The 20781-nt window shown below is 34.7% G+C and overlaps 1 long non-coding RNA gene across 3 annotated transcripts in view; it reads right to left on the bottom strand.

The window, feature by feature from the left end:
• Positions 1 to 608: 608 nt before the first annotated feature.
• Positions 609 to 20781, bottom strand: part of LOC149795791 (uncharacterized) — a 242575-nt gene continuing 222402 nt past the window's right edge. For 2 of the 3 annotated variants that reach the window (XR_016422412.1, XR_016422411.1), the window contains one exon: positions 609 to 1816. This is a non-coding gene — a long non-coding RNA (uncharacterized LOC149795791). Of the gene's footprint in view, positions 1817 to 8730; positions 9220 to 20781 lie in introns of those variants that run through there. The other variant, XR_016422413.1, reaches the window with a different exon arrangement.

The following is a 20781-nucleotide window of genomic DNA, read 5'->3' on the forward strand; positions in this document are numbered from 1 at the left end:
CGTTTGGCTAATATTATGATATATTTACATAATTGAAGACCGAGTCATACAAAGAAATCGTATTTTCCAAACTTTATTGGCGACACGCTTAAAATCATGCTCACTCTGCCATCTTGAATTTATTGATATTTAAAGTAATCAATTGTTGACCTTGACCCGAACGATGCCAGGCAGTGCTTCAATTTAAGTTAAACTGAACTTATTGCATTATATGATATGATGCATTCCTTTATTTTCAATGGTGTGTTTTTGTTTTGTTGCTTTAAAGGCACTTTTAACAACACACAAACCTTTAATAATATTATTCAGATGGATTCAGAAATATATCCATCTGTTTGCTTTCTTTTAGTTTGAATATCTCTTCTTTATATTTGCCAGATTGGATTTGGTTATGGCTTGGGGTGCTGTGAAGGAGTTTGTGTAGGTTCTATTTTGTTAGCAAATCCCTGCGATATGAATGCAATAATCCACTACCCGAAACGTCCTCGCAAACACACTTTTGTTTCTCACACTAATCTTGCTGTATCTAATGAAGACACATTCATAATGTTTCTTAAGCTGAAGTCATTAATCAATATAGGGTTGCATATTTAAAACAATAATTAGTGTTCGTAAGCATGCATTTAATTTATAGATATATCACACATATTAAACCAAATTTAACAGACACGAACAACACAATCATCAACAAATATATCGGTAATAATAACACGAAGAGAATAAAAATTACAAGGCTTTCTCAGTAATAAAACTCGCGATTAGTCGGTCTAATTTGTAGGTTTTGTATATTTTAAGCCAATGGAGAAAAATAAATTAAATAGGTTGTAATTTTGTACATCTTTTTCGATCCGGAACACCTGCCTCATTATCATAATGTCTAGACATGAATCATAAAGTAAGGACATAACTGCAGTACAGATAAAACAAATTATACTGAACATGATATCGAAGGATACAATAGTCGCCCGAACAAGTGTGTTGCTCGAGAAATATGATACAAGATTCGCATTCATGATATGACACTGTGGCACGGAGATTTCAAGTTTTACCGAGTCATGGTGATAGGCAAAATATCCAAGTAACTGTGTAACTCTTGACTAGTAGCATGTATTGTATGAATAATGTAAAGTACAAAATGCTTCTGAGCTGAAACTTTAAGTGACCATCATTTGAGCATGGCATTAGTATTGTACGAGCTGTTGATCATTTTATAAAAGACCAATTTCTTTACATTCACAACTGTTCTTGCGAATAAGGGACCAACAAATGATTTTTGGGTCGGTAGGGCTGGGACATTTAGAGAAAAAGTTCCTACCATCGGATAGATCGAAACTCTGTTCTTGCTTTGATTTTAGTATGAAATTAATTTAGTTAAAAAGCTAATGCACACAAATAGTGTAATGCTTAGACGCCACGTGCCGTGCTTCCAATGTTATCTGGAAGTTTCACGGAATCTGCTGTGTAAATGCAAGTGCTAACTGACCAGAGGTTTTCTAAATGTAAGCGCATGTGTATTATATACGATCATTACATAACTATAACTAGTAATGAGTCTCACTGCCAAGCGAATCAAACCACACTTGTTTTAGTCTGGCTTGATGTCACTGTTGCCGTTATTTCCATGGACGTAAAGAAAACAGCCGCTCTTTGCTGTAGGATTCTTAATCGTACAAGTACAGCATGTAAATGCCTCCAATCAACCAACAGCCAAACACTCACTAGATCCTGATTCCAGACTGGCATGGTCTCTCTTGCTTTTCAATTGCATGACCCATCAGCAAGCTTTTCCATGCCGAAGATTAGTAAATACCAGTACCTGAAAATATCAAAAGACTTCCTTAGGATAAGAAATTAAGAAGAATTTATTTTACGAAACCGTCTATGCTACCATCAAGTCTCACGTTATAGCATCTGCCCTAAACAATGATAAACTATTGAGAGATATTTTCACGCAACCGACAACCTATTATCAAAGAAATAATCGTTAAAATCTAAGAACACTATAAATAGATATTCACAATGCACCCCCACTCCATGTTTGTTACAATATGAAACACTTCCAAATATGATACATATACCTTAAATAGCACCTGAATGCGTGTAATATACATTGCATGTATCAGGAAATTGAGGGAGAGTACTTATATTGTGGACCAAGGAAGGCATCAACTGGCTTTAGAATATCTTAATTAACTTAATAAACCAATTAATGCGAAAATTATTCAAATCAGTATATTAATGTGGCGGTTACTTCCAGTAAAGACAAATATTATATTAACTTGTCCTAGACGTATATAACAAACAAGGGTTTAACGCAACCAACAACACATGTATACAACTAATTTCAAAGACCTCAAGACAACTGTCGTTTTCAGCTGAATTGTCCTATATGAGTCCTTCTGGAATCAAGGTACAACTTGGACAGTGACAAAATAAAGAGTATTGAAAACATTTGTAACGATTGCAATGAACTACACATACAGTATGGATGTGAATTCCAGTCTTTTGTGAATACGCATAGAAAATCAGAAAAGATAATATTAACCTTCTTCTTCTTTTTTGTTCGTATTCCGACCGGCCCTTAATAGTTATAATGTTCATTGCCATGTCTTTGAATATAATGAGTGACGTCTACAACTTGGACACAAAGACACATTTTTGTTTCTGGACAAAGGTGTGAACTTTAGCTATTCGTTGAAACAAGACGTCTGCCGATGATGTACATTATCAATAATTAGCGAGAACTGTTCTGTTCTTGGAATGGACTGAACAAAGTTAGCTTATAAGTTGATGAATGAACTAATTACTTTCCTTCCGAATTGCAGGGTCTAGAACTTAAGCAGCCATGACAATACTTGTATAAATCTTGTGAAATAACAATACAATTATTTTGATGAAGATCAAAGTGAATGTTGTTTCCATCCCGGAACTCTTGTCCTCGAAGAACGATAATGCAAGGGAATCATCGGGATTACCGAAACTGACCTCAGTAACGTAGCCACTACGGTTGGCAAACAGGCCGATTTAGCCTCAAATTTAATTTAGCGGAAGAAAGAGAAGTAATAGAAAAGCTAATGAGGCCCTAGCGGAGTCGCATCAACTAAGTCGGCGCAACATTAGAGAGTATTGTTTGTTGGTGCCGAAACTATCTATGAAAGGGCATCCATAGATGGTGATGGAATGGATTGCAGTGCAATAACTGCATTCTTATACAGTTATGCCAATTTGACACGCATCACATACACAACTATTTGTTAAGAAACACAAATTATATGTGAAAGGGAGTATAGACAAGCTATAAGGATACGTTTGAGAAAATGAACTGTGAAGCGATGCATGTGTCAAACATCTTTGATTAAATAACCCTAAGACCAGTTATCTGCCACCCAAATCTCCTCGAAAAGCGACATGCTGATCAAAGTCAATATCACTGTGTATTTGTTGTTTGTATATGTCTACGTCTGATCAAAAGCAAATCCAACGTAAAAGCTATGATATAATTAATTTGTTTGATATAGGGTATATGATATCAGTAACCTGTAGTGTGTGATAGTATGTTTGCGTGTATAGACTAATATCAAACGTATAAACACTCCTACCATCTTGCGCGTGATAGTGTGCAATTTCAATCAACTTTTTCACATCCTACCATTTTCATGTGGTAGTAGGTGATAAGGTTTGTTTTTCATTTCACATGGCGTGTTGGATAATATCAGATTTTTGTAGGTGGACCGTTGATAAACAAGTATTGCTCACAATGCACGGAAAACAAGAGCACTCACTACAAGAACTATAATACATGAAATATGTATAACTCAAGAGACGAAGAATAATATAATTTATATAAATATAGTATAGATATGCAATCAATAATCGTGATCATGAAAACATCTGCCGTTTGAAAACTTTGGACGTTCCTGATTTTTTCCTGATTGTTTTTGCACTGTCTCCATTTTGATTGCATTGTATCATCATTATACATGTTTTCACTAACTTCTCGTATCGAGTCGGATAAAACATTTTGTCTACTGTTAATTCAAATACAAACATGACATTATCTGTGTTTAAATCAATAGCTATAAACGCATTCTTCCTAGTTAGTATAGCTGTAACGTTTGACCTAGAAATACCATGCCTATTATTCACCATTAGTCGTTAACAAAATTGTAGCATTACACACGAGACACTGCATTTGTCTATCAGTACCATTTTCTTCACAGAAAAGAAAAACGGAATATGAAATACTTTACCAATATGAAATTATATGTCTGTATAATAATTTCTTCGGTACAGATGATACAATACATGATCACTTAAAACAATCAAAGTTCAAACTTTAGTATGCATAACGAGTGGATATTTTCATACGTAAACTAGTATTTTGCTTTAATTTTCGTGCAATCCTAGTTTCTTGCAATAAACAGAGAAATAAGCAATCTAAGTTTCAAGCATGTAGTGATGTCAGTTTAATTATCACGTGGTAAACCAAAAGGCACATATAGGTTTGTTCTCCGTCACATTCACGAAATCGCATCTAAGCAGGAATTTAATAATAAACTCATCACTCTTATTATATTTGTTTGTTGTTATTTTTATCGTAAGTTAATCGTTCATTCTGCTGCCTGGTTACATCTGCTCTTGCTAGCTTGCTTGTTTAAATGACTCCTTTTCCAGAAATATATGAGATATTATTATAAAGTCCAAATCCACATAATGATACGAAGAAATAATGTGATGCATGTGTCAGTCTTAAGTTATATTAGCAGAATTTGTATTCCAAGAAGGAAACTCAGTCCCTGGCGTTGGTGTAATGACATCACATCTCTCTGGACGTAAAGGAGTACAATCCCAATATAAATATAAACTTTAAATAAACACGATAAATAGGAATGAATAAATTTAAAAAGGCGTCCGGATACTACTTTGAATTTGTGTGTCTTATATCACGATACTCAGCAAGTATCAGTAATTGACAGAATAAACACGATAAATAGGAATTAATAAATTTCTAAAGGCATCTATTTACTACTTTGAAAGTGCATGTCATGTATCCCGATACTCAGCAAGTAAACAATGTCAGCTAATATAAAGCACTGTCTTGGTTATTTCCAAAATCCTGTAGTAATGTCATCCAGTAGTCTACGTTTGTTTCATCAATCGTGGCAATATTATTTATCACACGGATGCTATCAAGCAAGGTCATTTTTAAGATTGTAAATTATAATTGTTCGCTTAAAACAATGTATTAGGTTGTTTTTTATTTGTAATCCTTCTTTGCTAGTTTAAAATATCATCAGAGAGATTGCCTTTGATTTAGAAATCATTCTTTTGGTTCAGCATTATTTAGCATGCGTGTGGTCTGTGGGACCTGTCCTTCATTTTGTAAGGGTTAGGCAATCATATTCCGTATATAAGAACAGTGGGTGCAGGTAGGTGATGTAATAGATATAGGTGCCTTGAGAAATAATAGAGGGAGATTTATGTAATGGAGAGAGGAGTTATGGAAACAGTGGAAGAACAAAGCGTATTAGACATGAGCGACATATCAGAAAACCATGTAGCTAAACTGTTGTGAAGAAAATTTGGAAAGATGGACAGATTCAAGAATAATTACAACAGCAGATATGAGTTATTTATAATGTTCCACTGACGTCTCAACACTATGAATCCATAAGGTAATATGGACAAGAAATATTGGGTCACACGAAGAAAACACCAGGAAATACATTTGAGGAAAAACTAAAAGTAATACTTTTTACTTGCTATGAATGAATAACTGATATACTTCATGTCGTGAGTGATAAACGTAGTATTGTCACTCGTGGCATCGCGACTACTGGAAATACTGAGCTTTTAACCCACTCTACGTGGAGAACACTTCTGAACTGACACTCTGCATGTGGCTGCTGATACATGTTTGTCAACCAATACACTCTGGAACTTGTCAAGTTCTACTGCTGTAGGAGATGCCGAAGGTGCCAGGTTTGCTTGAATGTCATACATTAGTTGGGTTCTCTTTATCATACGGAGGATTCTCTTAGTAGCAAACATGGAATGAGGTTAGGTGACACAATGTTTGAAGTTTAAAGCGGACGAAATACAGTAATATGTAGATTGACATACAAAACACATAAAGTCTCTCATATTATAAACAATAACATGCTGGTTTCATACACCATTATATGAGGCAACTCCGAAATAAATATCACATGAAAAACAAGAATGGTCCTTGATTCATACTTTATTCCCGACCTGAATTTTTTCATATTTCGGGCACGGTGTAGACGATCATAATTTCTTTTTTGAGTTTTCCTTTGATAGTTTTCAGACTGTATTCAGCTTCATCGAATCCGGCCATTTCGGTTGTAAGTTTTTTCGGTGCCATTGGCAAAGTATTTTGTGATTTTCTGCCCATCAATAATTCGGCAGGGCTGTATTCATTCGGTAATGGTGTTGCGCGATATATCAAAAGAGCTATGTAAGGATCGTTTGCATTTTTAGGAATTCTTTTAAGTGTTTGATCAGTTCTTTCGGCGAGACCATTGCTCAGGGGATATTTAGGTCTACTTGTAATATGCCTGAACCCATAATTTGTTGAAAATTCTTTGAGTATTGTGGATGTTTATTGCTGACCATTATCTGAAACTAATACATCTAGTATACCGTGTCGCACAAAGATTAATTTGTGCTGATTGACAAATGCTTTTGAACCAGCGCCTTATAATCTTCCTATATCGATGTGTCGTGAAAAATAATCAATTACCAAGAGATATGTTTGACCGTTCAGTTCAAACAATTCTGAAGCGACACTTTACCAATGTTGACTTGGAAATTCAGTTGGTATCATTGGTTCAGCTTGATCATTCAAGTTTTCGATGCAATGTAGGCAAGGCTTTACCAAGTGTTCTAGCTCATTGTTTAGTCCATTCCAAACAACTGACGTGTTGGCCCGTTCTCAGCTTTTATGTATGCCTTGGTGACCATCATTAATTCTCTTTTTACATCCTTTTGATGTGGTTTTGGTACGACCAGGTGTGTACCTTTCATTACAAAAACATTTTGAATTGTAAATTCCTCTCTATCTGCCCAGAACGATTGAAGATTTCCGTCAATAGTTGATTTCACTGTCCACCCCTTTTCACAGAATTGTAGAAATTTTTGCAAATCGAATCATTTGGATATTGAGAGTTTGTTTGTTCAAGTCGAGATTTCGATGCGGGCAAAATGCTAACTACGAAATCAACACAGGCCTTAGTTTCAGTCTGCATATCTCTGTCATTCCCAGAGAAATAACTTAAAGGTGCTCTAGAACGAGCATCATCAGTTAATATATTTTTGCCAACAACATGAACTATACAAAAGATGAATCTCATCAAACGCTTTCTAAAGCGATGAATTCTAGGAAGTAAATCTCCCAAAGATTTTTGTGCTCATCGGTGGTACTAATGACTTATGGTCAGTTTCAAGTTTGAATTGTGACCCAGTTAAATAACTACTGAAGCGTTCACATGCCCAAGTGATTGCAAGGACCTCTTTTTCTATTTGAGCATAGCGTTGCTCAATTTCTGACATACCTCGCGATGCAAACGCCGCCGGTCTCAGAGTGCTACCGTGCTTCTGCCGTAGCACAACACCTAGTCCAAATAAAGATGCATATGCATTTAAAACTATTTATCTATTTGGATCATAATGTGCAAACGTTGGTGAAGATATAATTTCTTGCTTGATATCTATAAAATCATTTTCTTGATCTGGACCCCAAGTCCACGAGATTTTACCTTTCAAAAGCTCAAGCAATCGTTTTGATTTTTCTGCCATATTTTGAATGAATTTGCCGAGCTGGTTTGCCATACCTTGAAATCGTCGTATCTCTGTTACGCATTCGGTGTTTCCATCCTATTATAGCTTTGATTTTTTCCGAATCGGTCGGCAACCATTTTCGTCAACAACATGCCAAAGACACTTAATGGATGGTCTCGAAAATTCAAACTTTTCAGCGTTCAAAGTGATGCGGGCCTTTTAAATTGATTTCATGACCATTTCTAGTCTTTCGTGATGCTGTTTCTGCGTTTATCCGAAAACAAGACCATCGTCCATGTGACAGAGCGTTTCCCCATGTCGCTGTAGAGTTTCTGACATTCTTTTCTGAAAACAATTCAGGCGCTGAACTGATTCCAAATTTAAGACGATTTAAATAAAACTTACAAAAGGAGTAACGAAAGTTATAAGGCGGCGTGAATCTTCTGACAGGTTTATCTGCCAAAAGCCTGCGTTTGCATCAAGTTTGTCACAAACTTTGCATCTGCTAGATTTGAAAGGGATTTTTCAACTGATGATAGTGGGTGATTCTCTTTTTTAACTGATTTATTAAACTGAGTTAGAACCATGCAAATTCTCACCGTACCGTTTGGTTTCGGAACGACTATCATTTCCGCGCACCACTCATTGGGCTCGTCTACTTCTAAAATGACACCCATTGCTTTCCATTATATCCAGCTCAACTTTAACTTTATTCAATAAAGGGATAGAAACCTTTCTTGGGGTAGATAAGGGATAATGCTTGACATTTTTGTCAAGAGTTATGTTATTGAACCAATATCTTTTTGATAGACCTTTAATCAAATTTGGGAATTTATCGCGATAATCCTTATCTAAATCTGTAGATTTGTTGTGAATTTTGTTTGCATTTTGTGATATTTTATCTGAGGTATTTACTGAGGATATATTTACCTGTTCAATAATCTTGAGAGCCTGAATCGCCGACCTGCCCAAGAGTGATTGATTCAGTGCGTTTACAACTAATATGTCAGAGTTTCCAGGTCCATACAGTTTTCGATCAGACTTTGATAGTTTTTGGTCTCCGATGTTTCGTAAATCCCTCTCAGGAATTACAGTCACATCAGCTCCAGTATCAATGTTGAATAAAAGTGAAGTGTTGTTCAATGTCACACGCGTTATCCACGGCTAACCCTTCTTTGTGCTAAAAGCCCATAGAAATCAGGTTCGCTCTCGATTCTATTGCGCAAACTGCTGATTTTGACAGACAGCATTTTGCATAGTGTCCCATTTTCTTAAACGTATGGCAGTCTGTAAATATTGACTCATATCAAACGTTTAACCCTCTTTACAACTTGCATGGGTCCTTAGGTTTAAATTCATAGGGTATTGTTTGTTGACACTCAGTCGACAGTTATTAATATTCAGAATAAACGCGTTATAGTTTTATACATCATTAGAAACAACACTTAAATTATAATACTTTTCACTTTACAATGTAGCTACTAACAGAGCCTTTTCAGACCTTATATTGCAATATTTCTATTTCTTCTAATATCACATTAACAAGGCTCTTTTTGAACACGTAATGAGGTCTCTTTGTTGCAGATCATAATGTCCTGGGTGCTGCTTAATGATTAAACAAGGAGTCTGAGAAAGATAAACACTGATCACGTGAATGCTCAAATGAGCCTCACAGTCAAATAGACATATGTTTTTCCTACTTACTTGTTGCTGATTGGAACTTGAAAATAACACCACAAGAGTTTATTACAATTAATTTTAGTATTTCTTACCTGAATATGACAGGCGAATCACCATTGTCAAAAATTAGGTTAAAGACACAAAGTTAACTTTAATTTCCTTGCAAACATTATATGTAAAGTAGTCTTTAAAATGGTACACAGATTGGTAAGCAATTGTGTCACACACTACTGATTTAATTTGAAATATACAAGAATATTAAAAATGTTGTCTTGAAAACAATATATGTTTTCTTAATTCACAAATCTCCCTGTGTGAATTATGTTAGTAATGTTTGTTACCATGCTGTCTATAGTGTTTATACATACATTTGTGTAACAAGACACGTTGAGAAAAGACTATAAATATTGTATTCAAAACTTTGTTTGCATCAATCAGTTTTCATTATGTCTGCCAAATATCCTTCATAAATAACATGTTATCTCTACATTTTGGTTATACCTCAGCTCTCCAACTGGCAATATCTAGCTGCGCATGAAAACAATATATCTGGACACAATGTTTGCACTTGGTGAAATCAAATGAATATATCATACATCATGCTAATGATTCCTGGATATTTCATGTTATTTAAATAAGTAGTACGAGAAAAATAAGCGGAATAAATACAAGTTGTTACATGGACCAGGGTCAATCTACCAGTGGAAGTGAGCGACTAAGTCGCCTAAACAGTGTAACCTTAGGAAATGGAAAAGGACTTCCCCCTGTGATTTTTTCTTTTTTGTGGAAGGGGTCCCTCTTTTGATCTTTTCAGAACAGTAGAGTTTGTCCCACCTTCCTAACTGTAGATGTACCTGTAGGCTTAGTGTATTTGTTCAAGGTGAATGCTTTTCGTTACAATTTCTAATTTTTGTTTGCTTTCTTGTATGCGTTGTGTCAGTGCGCATTCTCAATTAAGCATTTTTTGCGGGGTAACTTGTATAGGTTGTTTGTACATGTGCGCTTTCTCATACTGTATATATTTTGTTCTATTGTATGTCTTTTTGGATCCTTTCAGATCCTCTTTTTTCTTTAGTTATTCATTATCCATTTCAGTTAGACTTGACATCTCAACTATGTCATACTTTTTTTGAACGTCAATTTCCTCGTCCTACGACATATTGTATATCTTTTTCCTTTTTCTTTCGCTCTCTTCCAGGGATGTTTTCAATTGTTCTGTTTCTCGTTCCGGACTTGAAGATGGTTTCAATTTCTTTGTTTTTTCCTATGTTCTTTGCCTGCTCATATGTTAATATTTTCCTAGGGTTTTCCTTTTTCTTCTGTTTTCCTATTTCTTCTTCTTGCAATACTTTTTTCTGCCTCTTTTGTTGTTGTTGTTGTTGTTGTTATTGTTATTATTGTTTTTGTTGCTCTTCTCTCGCTTCCATGTGCTTTCTTTGTTGGTTCTGTTGTTTACACTGTGTTTCGTTTTGTTTCTCATTCGGTTCTTGTTTTTGTTGTTGTTGTTTGTCTTTTGGTCGTTGCTTCTGTTGTTGTTGTTTCTTTTGAAGTTGTTTAGACTTTTGTTGTTGGATAAGTTGGCTGCCTTCTTCCATATCTTTTTCTTCTTCTGGAGTTGGTTTTCTTTGCTGTTTATGATTTTATATTTGGGTCGTTTCCTGTTTCTTTTTCGCTTTTTCTATTTTTCCTGCTTTTGCCTGTTTGGGGAAAATCGTATACTCACTTCTGTGGTGTAACTGCTGTACTCGTATCTGTTGTTTTGATTTTTCTTGTTGTGTTCTGCATCTCTTTGGCATGTGGCCCGTTTTTCCACATTTGTGAAATTTTATGTGGAAAATGTATCTTTTATACCACGTTTATATAAGAAAACCTTGTAGGAAGAACACTTTTTCATTGTGAATAATTTCTCATTTTCCACTTCTATTATTCTAATGTCATTTTTGTATACCATATCCTGGGACTGTGTTAATTCTCGCCCTTACGACTTCAATTTGTAGTTGCTGCTGAATAGTTCTCACCGATGCTTCAAGTGGGATTTTCATAGGCATGTCGATCATATGTAGCTCCCCTGTACTATTTTTACTGTTTCTCAGAAAGGGTTTAGGCTCTTGTATTATTATTGTCCCAAATGCGATTTCCATCTCTCCATATGGCATGATCAAACTATTCGCTAGGTTTGTGAAGTCGTTTTTCTCATACTTAAAGCTACTATAATTGTGCCCACTAATGGATTTTTGTCTGCTGGTATCCTTGCTGTGTCATTTTCCTGGGTCCCCTTTTTATAAGAACATTTTTAAAAAAAAGCTCCCTCAACTGTTTAATTTTGTTCTGTGTCGAAATATTATTCCTTTCGTTTTATGTATCTCGCCATCTTGGATTTCTCGTGTTGCTCGTGCGCTGAGTTTGGTTCTGTTTTGAAATACAACTAATTCAATCCTATTGTCTTAATATTTGTATAAATAATTTCAAATTATATAGTTTTATATTTGCATATCATGTTCTATTGATTCATTTCTCTCTTGAATGTACATTTTCCCATGAATTTATTTTTCCATCGTCCTGTGGACTTGCGCGCGGTTTGATTTGTACGTGTCATTGTCGAGGATAAAGGAAGACTTTACTTGTCAGGAAGGAGTATGTGATTTTTTCGAGGTACTATGACCGATCATACATTTTGGGATGCCACCTCGCCTTAGCCAGATTAATTCTAGTATTTTGTTGTAGCGAAATGTATTCATCAAGCCATCAGTAGTCTGACCTAGTTTTAATATCAATTACGCTGACAAAGAAACTCTTGCACATTCACAGGCATGTGTTTCGATAGCTGATTGACCATTAACTCTTTCCCGGGTAAGTTAGCAACTATCACGGCCCGATTTTAGCACATTATCCTTAGGCGATAAAAGATTTCTGAGATCTCAAAAAATTTATATATATATTATATATATATATATATATATATATATATATATATATATATATATATATATATATATATATATATATATATATATATATATATATATATATATATATATATATATATATATATATATATATATATCTGTGTGTGTGTGTGTGTGTGTGTGTGTTACAGCGAAACCGTCATTACGGCGACAGTTCATTGTCACTGGGTATTCATTATGGCGACAGTAGCATTAGGGTGACAAAATCTGTGTCACCCTAATGTGTGCTATTATTATGTAGCTTAGCTTGCAGACTGATTCACTTAAAAAAATTGGATACATGTATCACAATATCATCAGTAACTAGTATTTATAAATTTTGATGCAAGACATACACGATTTTATTAAATATTGTTATGTAAAAATTTAACCGTGTGTTAAGGTTGTGTTTTCTCCCACCGTCAGTGAATAACTATTAAGATGACATTTCTAAAATTGCTTCGTATCTTTTCAAAGTTAATGAAAAGTTTTAAGCAGAAATATTAAATTGATTTAAGATAAAAAGATATTATTTTAATTTCTTTTATCTCGAATCAAATTCCTTGTTAGGACATAAAACAATCAACTTTTCAAAACGGGTTCGAAGAAAATCGAGCTGTAGTTAAAAATAGCGTTATCTTAAATCTGTGTTTGGTAAAGAATACATAAACGGAACAAATTTCATAAATAAATCATAACAATAATATTAAAAGGTACTATAGATCGATAGATTTATCAAAAAATTATCAATGTTTTTACAAATTCAAATATTTCATTTTGTTCCTAATTTGTATAATAACCCATGGTTCTCTTTCCGTAAAATGTAAATCTGTTGACAACTCGGTCTTCGAAAGTACGAAGGAAATACATGTAGAGAACGCTGGTTAGTATTGTTATATATTATTTGTGTAATAAATAACTTTGTTTTGCTCATGAGATGAAGACGTATAAAAGATCGTTGAAAGCTTTAACTTAAAAAATGATGCCTAAATTATTGAAAATACTCTCTAACTTAAGTAATTAAAGGCAAGGTTTGAAACTGGAAGTTGAACATAAAATTTCATAAAAATTATACTAGAGTGCTACGGTATCACGGGTCTTAAATTTTGCGATTGGTGAATAAGTAAATAAAGACATCAACCTTCAAGATATTACATGTCTGTTTTGTGTTCTTTGGTCTATATTAACATATATTTCAGGGCCGGATCAGGTCAAGCGTTTGGGGGAAGGGGTTTCCAAATTTCAAAAGGGCCTTGACATTCCTAAAAAGGGCACCATAGCAAAAGTGTGTTTGCTGAAAGTGTGCATAATACCAAATAAATGTGCGCAACAAGAAAACGATGATCAAATTTCAGGTGTCAAGTGACTGTACGTGTATGTACGCTTTTTTAGCGGGTGGGGTGAGGGATCAGGACACCCCCACCGATCAGGCCTAGCATTTAATTTCTAGCTTAAATTAGACGATTGTGGCATTAATTTACTGCATAAGCTCACTTTCATATTTATCTGACCACCATACTGCCAACACAAGGGCCCGTATCGTTGCTTTCAATTTACCTGTCATACATGCACTGTGTAGTTATTAACAGAGTGAAAATTAAATTGTCCTTTTTATGTTTTACCTATTTGACTGCTCTGGTGGCCTAGTAGTTAGAGAGTCCGCCTCGGATGTGGGAGGTCGTTTGTTCGATCCCCGGCCGAGTCATACCAAAGACTTACAAAAATGGTACTAACAGCTGCCTCGCTTTCAGACATTAAATAATAAGAAAAAGAAAACAGTTATTAAGTTTCCACTGGTAGAATTAAATTTGATGTATTAAGAGTGTATGATAAATTAGTAATAGAACCACAGGGATTATAAGTTTGAAGAATAGATATCTAAGTTTTGATCAAATCTTTCAAAGAGGTGTGCTATTTTTATCTGCATTGCTTGTAAATAATATAAGTAAGCGAGAAAGGAACAAGAGATTGAATGGAAATGTACAGAAAGTAATACTTACCGACCAAACTCAATTACGAAAAACGAGAAATGAAAAGAAAGAAAGAAACATAAAAGAAAGAAAGCGAAATAGTCCAGAGATTAACTTAGCAAGAGTAATAAACGTTTAATGTTACATTACAAATAGTGTGACATGCTTGATCAGTGAACAATGAGAAACACTGAAGAGATTTACGAAAGTTGTGTTATGTTTTACTTTGTGAGCGGTGCCATGTATAAGATTTAACAGAAACATGGTATTTTTCAATTAGATATAGATCACCTCGTAAAATATACATACTAAAGCTGCGTGTGTGTGTGTGTGTGTGTGTCTTTGAAAATGTACCTACTAAAGCTGTGTGTGCGTAAAATGTACCTACGAAATCTGTGTGTGTGTAAAATGTACCTACTAAAGGTGTAAAGTGGAGGACGAAAGGACCTGTTATCTGGATTATTTACTTGATTTGTATGTAAAGGATGCTCTGTCATGTTATTTTTAAAGCTGAATATATATATATATATATATATATATATATATATATATATATATATATATATATATATATATATATATATGGCGCAATTATGACTGCATTTTTGTATCCATGATTGTCCGGCGACGTATTTGAGCTGAAAAGTTTACGGTCTCTCAAGTCTGTGCAAACTTTGTCCGATATTTGAACTCCGTCGCATGTGATTAAACTAATGTAAAGAGTTTTATATACAAATAAATTACATGGACCATTATACTAAAATACACATTAAATAAAGTTGCAGGCAATATCCTACTCTGTTAGAGGTCCAACTTATTTGAACACGACCCAGTTGTATAGCAGTAAATTACTATTTCATGCAGACTTAAGCACACATAACTCTTCAAGTAAGAGCATGCTAAACATTTTACAATGATATTTATAGCTGACAGACGTCTACAAATAATCGACACTCTGCGGATCAAGTAAAGACGGTTATTTTTCAAAACCATGCAGCTCACTCGTAATGTTTACTCGTCCTACAACAGCCCCGTTTTAAGTGGTTTATTACTCTGTACAAGATTAAGATGAAACTACTCTTATATTAAGAAAAAGGAAATGTATAATTCATGTATGTAGTAGTTGTATAACTTTTCAAAAAGCAGTTGCTACTGAAAGAAGGAAAAGATCAGCATTTGATACTAAAATGTCCACAATACAACTCTACTACTGGTCTGGACTTCCAGCAATGAGGGTGAGGACCTACGTGTCGGACATGAGGGAGACAATTGTATAGCCAAAAGGAAAAATAGCAAAAGGAAGTATAAACAGGGAAGGAAACCTGTCCATAAAGAGACATCTGACCACTCTGCTATACCCGCTAATAACTTAGGCAGCATGCATGGACATCAAAACCCTACACAGGCTCCCCCAGAGCTTAGAATAACAACATCTACACAGACCAGCGATAGGCAACAAAAGAAAAGGAAGGATGCAGAAACGCAAACAGATGTAACCACAAGTGATGCTGCCAACATTACGGAGATAGAAGAGAAGAACATAGGAGAGTTTACAACAACAACATCGGAAGAAGAAAGCACTGACGAGAGAAATGAAGAGGGGGTCACGAGTGAGCAAAGATCCAACTAATTGGGTTTAAAGGAAACTTTAAGTAACCCCAAAAGGCCAAAAACTATAAAGTATATGACCTGGAGGTCACTTAAACCGAAGAGAAGACCCAATACACAACAATGGCTCTTCGCGCAACGTATCCTGTCACAAAACTACTCTAAGGCTTATCAGAAACACAGCTCACTATCCTTGTGGATTATGCCACTGCATTAACTGGAATGTGTGAGCACGAGACATTTCCCAATGAAGCATACGAAGATCAACATACGGCAGAAGATATATGGCACCTTGAGAATCGCAGCAACACCTTGAAGCTGCCGACATGACAAAAAAAAAGCCTTTCTTATGGCTAAAAGAAAAATTGCCTTTGTTTATGTGTTAATTAACAAAAGGGACTTAATTAACTAAGTTTAACAATATTTAAGGTTTAGTTGGTCAAATTTGAAAAATAAATAGAATCTTTGTAAAGCCTTATATCTTTGCTTCTGAAAATAACTGCCTTCTTTGTACCTTTAATTTTTTAAAATTTGTGTTATACAATCTATATCTAATATGGCTAGAAGTTGTATCATAGTATAGAGGGAAGACCGATATTCAGATCCAAAGTGACAAAATAAACATCTTCATCGTAGCAGAAATGTCCACAATATATTGTTTCGAAGGTTTACAAAAGGTTGTCTGAGTCAAATACTGTTCGTCTTCCAATGTCAAATATTGCACGACTGCGTACTAGGTTAGCACAGCTATAAAGACAAATTATGGCACACGGTAATGCAGATGTTGTGATTCTGTGGGCGCATATTTAAACTTTGGTGAAAGAATGGTATGTACACTGAAAATGACAAGCATCTTCTCACTTTATTGTTTTATATGTTTTGAATAAGTTTTGATTGTTAACAGTAATGGATTCAATGTCATTTCATGTCATTCACACATGCACAGCTGACTCACCGAAGTCTTGGCCTAAGAATTTAAACATGTTTCAGACTAGATTATTTTTGAAAGTCACTATTCTCTTTAATATAATTTTTAAAATAAACTACGAAATCCATTATAAAAGCGTCCATACTTAAGCACCTGTAAAAATGTCAAGACTACATTTTATACCCAGCTGGGGTAACTCCCACCTGTTACTTTCAAATCTGTATCGGTTACTTCGAATTGTATGGAATGACCCGCGAGTTAAATTGGTTAATATTTGCTGTATTGTCTGATAAGTGTATAATGTATTCGAGCATAATAGTCTACAACGTAGAATGTCGCCTCTGGTTGTATCAGGTGGTATGATTTCAAATTAAATGTGGAGAAAGCCAAAATTGTCGAGAATTGGTTGAACCTCACATTACATATAAGGTTGATTAAAATGCCTGTAAAGTATGTTAGACCAGTTTGTCTTTGAAAAAGATGTACGTAGACAGAACCTCAGTCTGATGATCTTGAGTAAAATGATATTGTTTAAAAAACACGGTTTTATGTTTGTAAGCATTCAACAGTTCTTTATCAGAACAATGCGCCTATCTAGGGAACACATTGAAGGCTTTCAGGGACGCGATCTTCCGCATCAAATACACATTAAATTCTCAGAGGATGCACCTATTCTCCGTGTAATGCATCCCCACGATGTGCCCCAGTTTCCACCGTGATACACCCTTTCTTATATTTTGTGTTAGCCATGACCAATTTGCAGAATAGTTAATGATTCAACTTTGATAAACAGGCATGAAACCAATTTGACTAATTAACAGCAAATCCTTCTCTGACGTGATGACTTCATTGTAACTGATGTTCTGTTGAATTTACATTTACATGTAAGCACCTGCGATTGTTTGGCACATACAATATGCCCCTTGTTGTTTACAACGTGTTTAAATTGATATTGATGCATATATAAATCAGGAACGTGAGTTGTCAGTACTGTAAAATCAGTAATATGGTGACAATAATAATGATGATAATAATACATGCTAATTTAGTGATAAGACTTGGGCATTACAGTATCAGTAGGCATATTTTAAAGAGTGGTGAACAATGTTTTCACTCATACAAATGAATCACCAAAACTGTTTTTAATTATTCGGTAAATGGGCTTCAAATAAAAATGACACAAATAATAATAACATGCATAAATTATACAAACGTTGTAGAATATGTGAAGACAATAAAAATAACTCAAACTCGGAAAGTATATTGAACTATAGTAAAATATGTTGATGATGTACTCTAATTGTGAAAAGGTGTCAAAGAGGGCTTTGCAATTCTGAAATTTGAGAGCCATATCCTCTAAATGGAGGAGTTAGATTTAGTTGTTTCCCACAACCTAGTTGGATGGATAATGGCTTGTGGTCGCCCACGTGATCAGCTGAACGTGAACGCATTTACTAGGAATTACCACATGGTTGTTTGCCCAAACATCTTTAGAAAAGCATATCCCATCGATAATTTGAAAAGAAAAAATAACTAAGAAGAAAACAGAAATATAAGTTTTCAAAAAAATGAACATGTCTTGAATATGTTTGGGGAACCTCCAAACCTCGGGCCTTGCGGTGTGTGTGTGTGTTTGGTTTCTATATGAAGCACTAGACCTGAGTGGGCATCATTTTAAATGTCGAGCAATTGCATTTATTGTCTTTTTTGTCCCCCCTTTAAAAAATCATCATCATCTCAATCTTACAGACACTTTAGTGACTTGGCTGAAAGAGGTGTGTGGGATGAAAATTGTAATGAATCATATAGAAATACAAAAAAAAAAACAACGGTTTCATGTATTCATTTTCCAGTGAACTGTATATTCAGGACTGAGCAATTAGTTTTTCTTCATCCATTTGCCCAGGACAAGTTGTTTCAGAAAATACACTTGTCCCATCTACCTTTTAACTTTTCTCAAATTTAAATCACGTATCTAAATTTGATGAGATGTTTGCACTTAAATCCATAGAGAGAAAAACATGAACATCTCTTTAACTTTTATGATGTAGTATTCTTGAATGGTACTTCATTTGTTTTTTAAGTTATTCATGGACTGTTCAAAAACTGTAGTTAATGACCAGCCAAACAACAAGTTCTTCCACATTTCATGTTCAATTCAAGATTAGTTCATCTACTAACTTCGGATGCGGCTGGTCGCGGGTTCGAAACCTGGCAGAGACATACCACTTATAAATATCGTACTAACAGCTGCCTCACTTGGCGCTCGGCATGTAGAAGTTAGAGCTAGAACTGGTCGGCCTGGTGACAGGATAATGTGACTGGGTGGGACATCGTGCTACATGTCTGCGGCATGATGCCCGAGTGGTAGACATCACTATAAAATGCCACCTTGCAAACATCGTAGCGATATGACTGAAAACGTGTTAAAGCTACGTTAAAAATCTTAATTACACACACACACACACACACAAATTACTTCATAAAGTTCATTGACTGTTCATAATTTCAAGAACTCCATTTTGTAGGGGACTGAGTCTCTTAGCAGAGTTTTGCAAATTAAATGTAATGACTGTGATTTAAAATGCCTATTATTTATTTTTAAATTAATAGTAGAAGTTAACAAAGAAGTTTTATTATAGTTGACAGTCATTATAGTAATCATAAGTGTTGTAAAAAATATAATTGGTCTCCTAGTAGGTCAGACAGTAACTGTGTTTTTCTTTCTTCATATCCTGAGTAATCTGTATTAATAGAGAACTTACATCAAACATACTTCAGAAAGTAATAAATATGAATTTATAAAAATACGATACCTTAAATTTCACAATTTTATACTCTATGTCTATATATTTGTACCTGCCATTTATGATGTTACTTTGATATACTGAACCAGATAAAATAACATAAACACATAAAAAGCAGAATCATGGCGGCTGTGCTCACACATGGAAAGAGAATGCTATGAAAGGCTGCTTTCTCTGTCATGCATGAATGAACCAACTATATCCATGGGTTTAAAATTACATTGCAGTCTGTTTGTGGAATGTGAAATTCTTTGTCCTTATTACGAATACCATGTCCAGTATCATCACCATTGCCATTTGAAAGAAATCTCTGGACAATGTGCGCATTGCAGATGTTTGTAGAAAGAAATGTTCCATCTATTTGTATTTCTTTCAGTATAAACAAATCAAGACTGACTGGTTTTAGATTATTTTATAAATACTATAGGATTAAAAGATTATGGGTGGATATTTATAAAAGTGTAAAGTTTACCTAATCACTCGCAAGATGAACATAAAGTTCAGACTTTTTGTTAATATTGTGAGTGAATAGGTGCAACTTAAACATTGATAAATACCTACACATGATAACTGAATCCCCATAATTTCAATTTCCCTACTTTCTGTGATCAAATCATTGAATTACATCAACACAATATTTGATTTTAGGAGCACACAGCTGACATGAATCCAAAATATCAAGCCTATCTTTGCTCTGGTCATTCGTTGTTAATGTCGAACTAATGTATCAAAAACCCTTGGGTAGTGAAGATGACCGAACCCTTAGGGCTTTACAAATCCTATTGCCTTACACCGAAGACAAGCTCAAATTTGACTTGGTCAAGCTCAAGTTTGTAAGGTAAAATAATTTAGAAAGAGAGAGGTCGTGTTAAATTAGTAATGCTTTGTAACAATTGTTTTACACTCTGCAATCTCTCCACAGTATCACTACACATGTCAACAACTTTTTGTCAATATGTACTGCATTCATCAATAACATAACTGTCTGCAGTTTCTTTCACCTATCGATCCTAAATTTCACACGACATATTGTCAATTTCATA

This window comes from Sinohyriopsis cumingii, chromosome 7 (assembly GCF_028554795.1).
Source record: "Sinohyriopsis cumingii isolate HCF-2022 chromosome 7, ASM2855479v2, whole genome shotgun sequence".
NCBI lineage: Eukaryota > Metazoa > Mollusca > Bivalvia > Unionida > Unionidae > Sinohyriopsis > Sinohyriopsis cumingii.